At 36.2% G+C, this 5,794-nt stretch overlaps 1 long non-coding RNA gene across 2 annotated transcripts; it reads right to left on the bottom strand.

Moving 5' to 3' along the window:
* Nucleotides 1-2,008: 2,008 nt before the first annotated feature.
* Nucleotides 2,009-5,253, bottom strand: LOC121973710. Of its 2 annotated transcripts, none has more exons than XR_006109722.1 (4): nucleotides 5,003-5,253; nucleotides 4,552-4,850; nucleotides 3,319-3,503; nucleotides 2,009-2,161 (listed from the first exon to the last, which is right to left on the bottom strand). It is a non-coding gene; the product is annotated as an uncharacterized LOC121973710 (long non-coding RNA). The 2 variants fall into 2 exon arrangements; XR_006109723.1 differs by having other exon boundaries at nucleotides 4,552-4,920.
* Between the last annotated feature and the right edge of the window lie 541 nt (nucleotides 5,254-5,794).

The following is a 5,794-nucleotide window of genomic DNA, read 5'->3' on the forward strand; positions in this document are numbered from 1 at the left end:
AGTGGCTCCAAAGATGCGAGATCGCGTACCTCCGGCGAAGTCTGAGGGCTCTTATATAGAGTTGTGGGGAGACTTGTGCACACCTACCGAGGCGTACATGTGTCCTATACCATGCCTTAGTATGGGCTTGCCAGAGGAGCATGTCTGACACCATACTGCTACAGTCTGAGCACCTCTCTGATGGGACAACAGAATCTTCCGTCGTACGATTCTGCGTATGGTCTGGTCGTCGAATATGCCTGCTGTCAGAAGATAATGTTCCCCAATGTCCCCTTATCCTTGTCTCCTTTCTCCCCGAGCCGAGCGTCCATCCGCTCGGCAGGCATCGGTCCGACCGGGCGTAGGTATCGGTCCGACCGGGTGCTTGGCTGAGACTGTTCCTTCACAGCATTGATACTTTACGCCTCGGCCGAGCGGGCTACCCGCTCGGCCCGGCGACCCTATTCACCATGAGCGTCGGAAACCCGACTCCCCGTCGGGTTGTCTTTGATTCCGCACGGACCCGATCGACCGGTTGACCCGACCCTTATCCGATCGGATGGGCCTCATGCTGACCATTTTGCCTTTTGACCTCCACGTGGCGTTGACTCCCCTCCAAAGGGAGTCCCCTACCTTATTGCCGGATCACGTAGTATTTGTGAAATTTTAAAAGTATTTAATAATGTAATTAAATAATTTTTTGGGTGTTTTTTATTCTACTTTTCTTTTAGTTATGATGAATTTTAGTAATATAGCTTTAACTTTAAATATGAATATATTGCGAATGAATTTTGTCTACTTGCATGTTAGCAATAAAAATAAAATGGAAAAAATATTTGATCATACTCCTGATATTTATTTAGCTCTATTTGTTTTAGACCCTAAGCTAAATTAGATATTTTACACGTAATGTTAATGATCTAAGATGGTGCGTTAATTTCATTTAAAGTTCCATCCCGGTTAATAATATACAAAATATTAGAAATAGTTTATATAATACTTATAAAGATTATAGTTTAAAATATGGATTAGAAATTAACATATTTGCAATATAAAATATTAATAACAGTAGTAGGGATGTAAATGAGCCAAGTCGTTCGTGAGTTATTCAAATATCGATTCGATAAAAGTTCGTTTGAGCTCGTTTAATGAGGCTCGTTAAGCTAAACAAACCAAGCTCAAGCTTCACAATATTCGGCTCGTTAGCTCGTGAACATGTTCGTTAAGCTCATAAATCAACTTTTAAATAAAAAAATAATAATTTTGATATTAAATTTATAAATTTTACACTCTACTCATGAAAAACATAGACAAATATATTAATTTATTTATTAGAATAAAATTATAAATTTTAACAAGAATATTATAATTTTTTTAAATATATAATTTAATTTTTAATGAATATTTAAATTTATAATTTATATTTATTAAGCTCGTTTAGGCTCGATAAAAGCTCGAATAAACTCGTGAGCCATGAATATATTCGTTAAATAAAGCTCGAGCTCGAGTAGATTATAAACGAGCCAAACTCAAACATCCAAGAGTTCGGCTCGGCTCGATTACACTCATAAACCGTAGTAATTTAAAATTTATAAAAATATAGCTTTAATTAAAATAACATAGATCCGCTATCTTAATGACTCCCTAGTGTCGGTCCCACGAATATAAAAAAGGTAAATGAAGATATATAAACGTCGACTACAAGAAAAAAATTAAAAGAGAATGTTTTTTTACATGTTTTCTATGTGATTGAAAAAATATTATTAAAAGTACTGTTGTCTTTTTTTAGCAAAGATAATATTTGTTTAATGGATAAAAAAATATTCTTTTTTAAAATACAATTTTTTATTAAAAGATAAATCTATTTACACAATTGTTGTCTGTTATATTTATACCATGAATTACTAAATTAAACCTTTATAAATAACACAAATTAAAATATCAAAAAGTACGACTGATCAATTAAAATACCATGAAAGTACACCAAACAAAAAATATATCAACAATTCAAATAGAAAATATGTAACATAATCCATAAACTTTGGATCTATGTTTAAGTCTATATAAAAGTAAACATTCTTTTTGGATTGAATCTTTCTGGTAATATTGCAATTTCTCGGAATATATGAGTACCCTTCTTGTAAAAAAAAAACCCCCACTTTTAGTTTCTTTTCATATTAATCTGCAAGGAAGAAAATTATTACATTATAATTAAGATGAAGCATCACACATAATCAATACACTAAACCAAATGAACAAATTTAACAAAGACAATAAAGTAACAATAGATGCCCTAAGAAAATATGGTGGAGTTTCATGACTCGTGCTAGTATTACATCACAAGTAATACAAAAGATTACTACATATTGATGACAAAGGAGTACTATCTGCAAAAAGAGATGTATCACATTTTCATAACTCTGTCTTATTCCAGCTATCACCATGTTTACCAAATGAGCATCAATTGGACGATTCCATTAATTGTTCAAAGGAGTGATATCTTACCTCACACTAATCGTTTGTGTTGAATATACATGGGAAGAAAGCATTCTTATTTTAATTAGTCACCACTAACTCTAAATAAAATCTATCTATCACCCAATATTTAATGTTTTGAGCAACATAATTACATGGACCACTCTCACTTTTAGCAAGTGGTATGCAAGTTCTAAATTGAAAATAACAAATTAGCATATTTAGGTTTTTGACAAAATATGATGCAACTGCTCCAGCTAATGCGGAACCTTTCGGTTAACTGCACATGCAGTTCAATTTAATGATCAATTATGACCATGTTACAATGCCTTCTAGATGCACAGACATATTTACCTAAGATTACAAGCACTTCACCAACATCTTTAGATGAAAAGCTCAAACCACCATATCTTTTGCTGCTCACAACCCATAAAGATAAAATATGAAATGTTATAGTATTTGCATCATATTATAGTTTGAGAAACAAAAATGATAACTTCCTCATGCTAACTCCTTATTCATCGTACATCACATTTAATATTAGCAAGAGTTATATTTTGAAGTGCAAATATTTTTTTTCTAAAAGAAAAAAGGCATGTGAACTATTGTTTTTACTCTTAAACAATTGCTATTTATTGTGTCCCATGATTTAGGATAACATTATTTTGCATATTTGTCAAAGTTTGCCATATATTCCACATAACATGCTTTGTGTTCTCAGTATGTTTTCTTTCTCTAACCAGATTAATCATAACATGTGTATACTTCATACTTTTATTAATAGAACAATGTGTTCCATGCATCACAAGAATGATAACCTTGTAAAAAGAATAGATAAATAGATGTTCATGAAAATCATGCTACCTCAGAATATGCAATGTCTTGAAGAGAAAAGACACAATAAACAGTGATGGCAGAAATCAAGTGCCAATTCCTAATCAAGCTTTGCTTCGATTTCACCATAGTTTCTTCAGTTTCACCACTAGTCACTAGTCTCGTACCCAACCCTCTAGATCATCAATTTTTTCATGATGTATGTGCAAAGTCTCCTGCAAAAGAATGAACCATAAAATACAAAGATATATTAAGCTGCAGGATAAAGTGATCCTCTAATGATACATTCTCAGTAATAAAATGGAGTCAGAGATAAACCAAAAGCACCAACTTCAATAAGATTGATCATTCCCTAATGAAATGAACTCAGTTTGCCATCCTATTAGCTAATTGAAAGGTAGGACATAAGGTTAGGTGACCCCTCCCCCTATGCTAAGAGAAGCACAAGTTAAACAACAAATTATAATATCAGTCTAGAAATCATTTCACGTATATTGTAGAAGTAGCCAATATGCAGAGTATTTGGATTCATAGTTGATGTTCAACAGAACTTCTTGATAGATAAGTCTCAGAACTCAACCCAGCGTGGACTATTGAGACTTGAGAGGGGTAAGTTGAAAGGTCATAAAGGTTCTTCACAATTATCTGGTCAGATCAAAATCCCTCCAGTGTATGTATGTCAAACAGAATGTGGTTTCGACAAGAAATTCTCAAGCTCCATCTTGGTCAGGTAAATGAACCTAGACAACCATTATTTACACTCCTTGATTCTGTGAGCTTGATTCATTGATGCCTCATCTTGGATTTATGTATAAGATTTATCCAGAGGTTGGCAGGTATCTAGAGGTGGTTTTTTTTTTAACTTCGTCGTTGGTGAGATTATTGACGTTCATCAGTTCTATGATGCAAAAGGTTGGAACCGCCAACCCAGCGGCCCCCTCACCCCGGCCCCACAAATATGAGAGGGAGTAAATCACGGTGAATACGGGCCCAGCTATGACATGGCGGTCTTAGGTGTTTAGCACGGACAGATATTGATGTTATCGCAATTGCTGCCGTAGACCTTCGACCTCTCGACTCATGATGCAAGAATACCATGTCATAACCGGCTGATCCCGCCCGTGGGGGCAACGTTCATCAGTTCTATGATCTGCTTTGGAGTTGCCACTGAATCATGAACAGTAGATGGTGGATGTTGTTTGATTGATGCAGAAAGAAGGGGGAAAATGGAGCTTTTGATCATTAATTGTCTAAAAATCTTACCTTGAGGACAATTGAGTTGCTGGAGAGCGAGGACGAAGCGACGATGCAACTCTGACGACCAGCACCGCCTCGTCTTCCTCGAAGGATGCTGCAACTGCAAGCTAAGGTGTGCGTCGCCGGATGCCGGTGGGCCTCTTTCGGAGTGCTAGCGCCGGAGCCATTGTCGGAGTGTTTGTCGGCCGTCGAAGAGATGGGGAAGGCAACACCCTTGACGGCGAGGAGCGATAGAAGAGAGAGAGATAACAGTGTCGTTGAGGGCTTCGACGCCTCCTTTGAGCTCTTAAACGGAAAGAATCCATCTGTAAAATGGTAGCTTTCGACTATGAGCAATCAATCTCCTTCTCCTCTATGAGACCCGACTTTCCATTTCTTTGTAACCAAAATCAAATTATTTATCTGTTAAAAAACCATCAAATCAGAGAAAACACGACTCAAGATTCTTCTTTTGTACCTCATCCGCGATGCTTTTGCCATCATCATCGACCTAGTCATCGGGGGTATAATTAGGGCTCTAGAGCTGGGCGGAACTCATCCAGTGTGTTTTATCCTTGCAATTAATATGCTTCAAGCTTCATCCCATTCCCACCCTCCTCTTCGCAATCGCTCCAAATGGATATGAATTCCTTGAAGTTGTGCTTGAGTCACTCTCCTGGACAACGTTCGAGCTCCTTTTTGAGGAGAGGCTGAGGAGGCGAGGTGCGGGAGGCAAAGAGGAGAGTTATGATGGCGAAATCACTCTTTACATAGGTAATGCTATTTTAGCGTTGCAGTGAGAGATGTTTATAGGAATAAAATATTAATTTTGAGAAATTATCTTTACGTATCAAGTTTTAGAAAGAACTTGATTTTAGTTTTTAAACAATACAAGGATGGATATTCTGTCTATTTTGATAACAAAGGTGTTATCAAAAAAATAGGGAAGTTATCTGTTCTGATACGTTGGTTGGTAATTTGTATACTCTAAATCTAATAACTCTCACGATGTAATAAATAAAAATTAATAGTACATCTTCTAATTCTAATAAGAGAAAGCAACCTTCGGAAATGAACCAAATATATCTTTGACATCTAAGGCTAGGTCATATTAACTTAAGTAGGATTCTAAGGCTAATAGCCGATGAACTCTTGGGTTCATTAGTGTTGGAAAACTTTCCAACTTGCGAATCCTGCTTGGAAGGTAAAATAACCAAGAGACCTTTTAAGGCCAAGGGTTATAGAGCCAAAGATGTGTTAGAACTGGTTC

Source organism: Zingiber officinale, chromosome 4A (genome assembly GCF_018446385.1).
Source record: "Zingiber officinale cultivar Zhangliang chromosome 4A, Zo_v1.1, whole genome shotgun sequence".
NCBI lineage: Eukaryota > Viridiplantae > Streptophyta > Magnoliopsida > Zingiberales > Zingiberaceae > Zingiber > Zingiber officinale.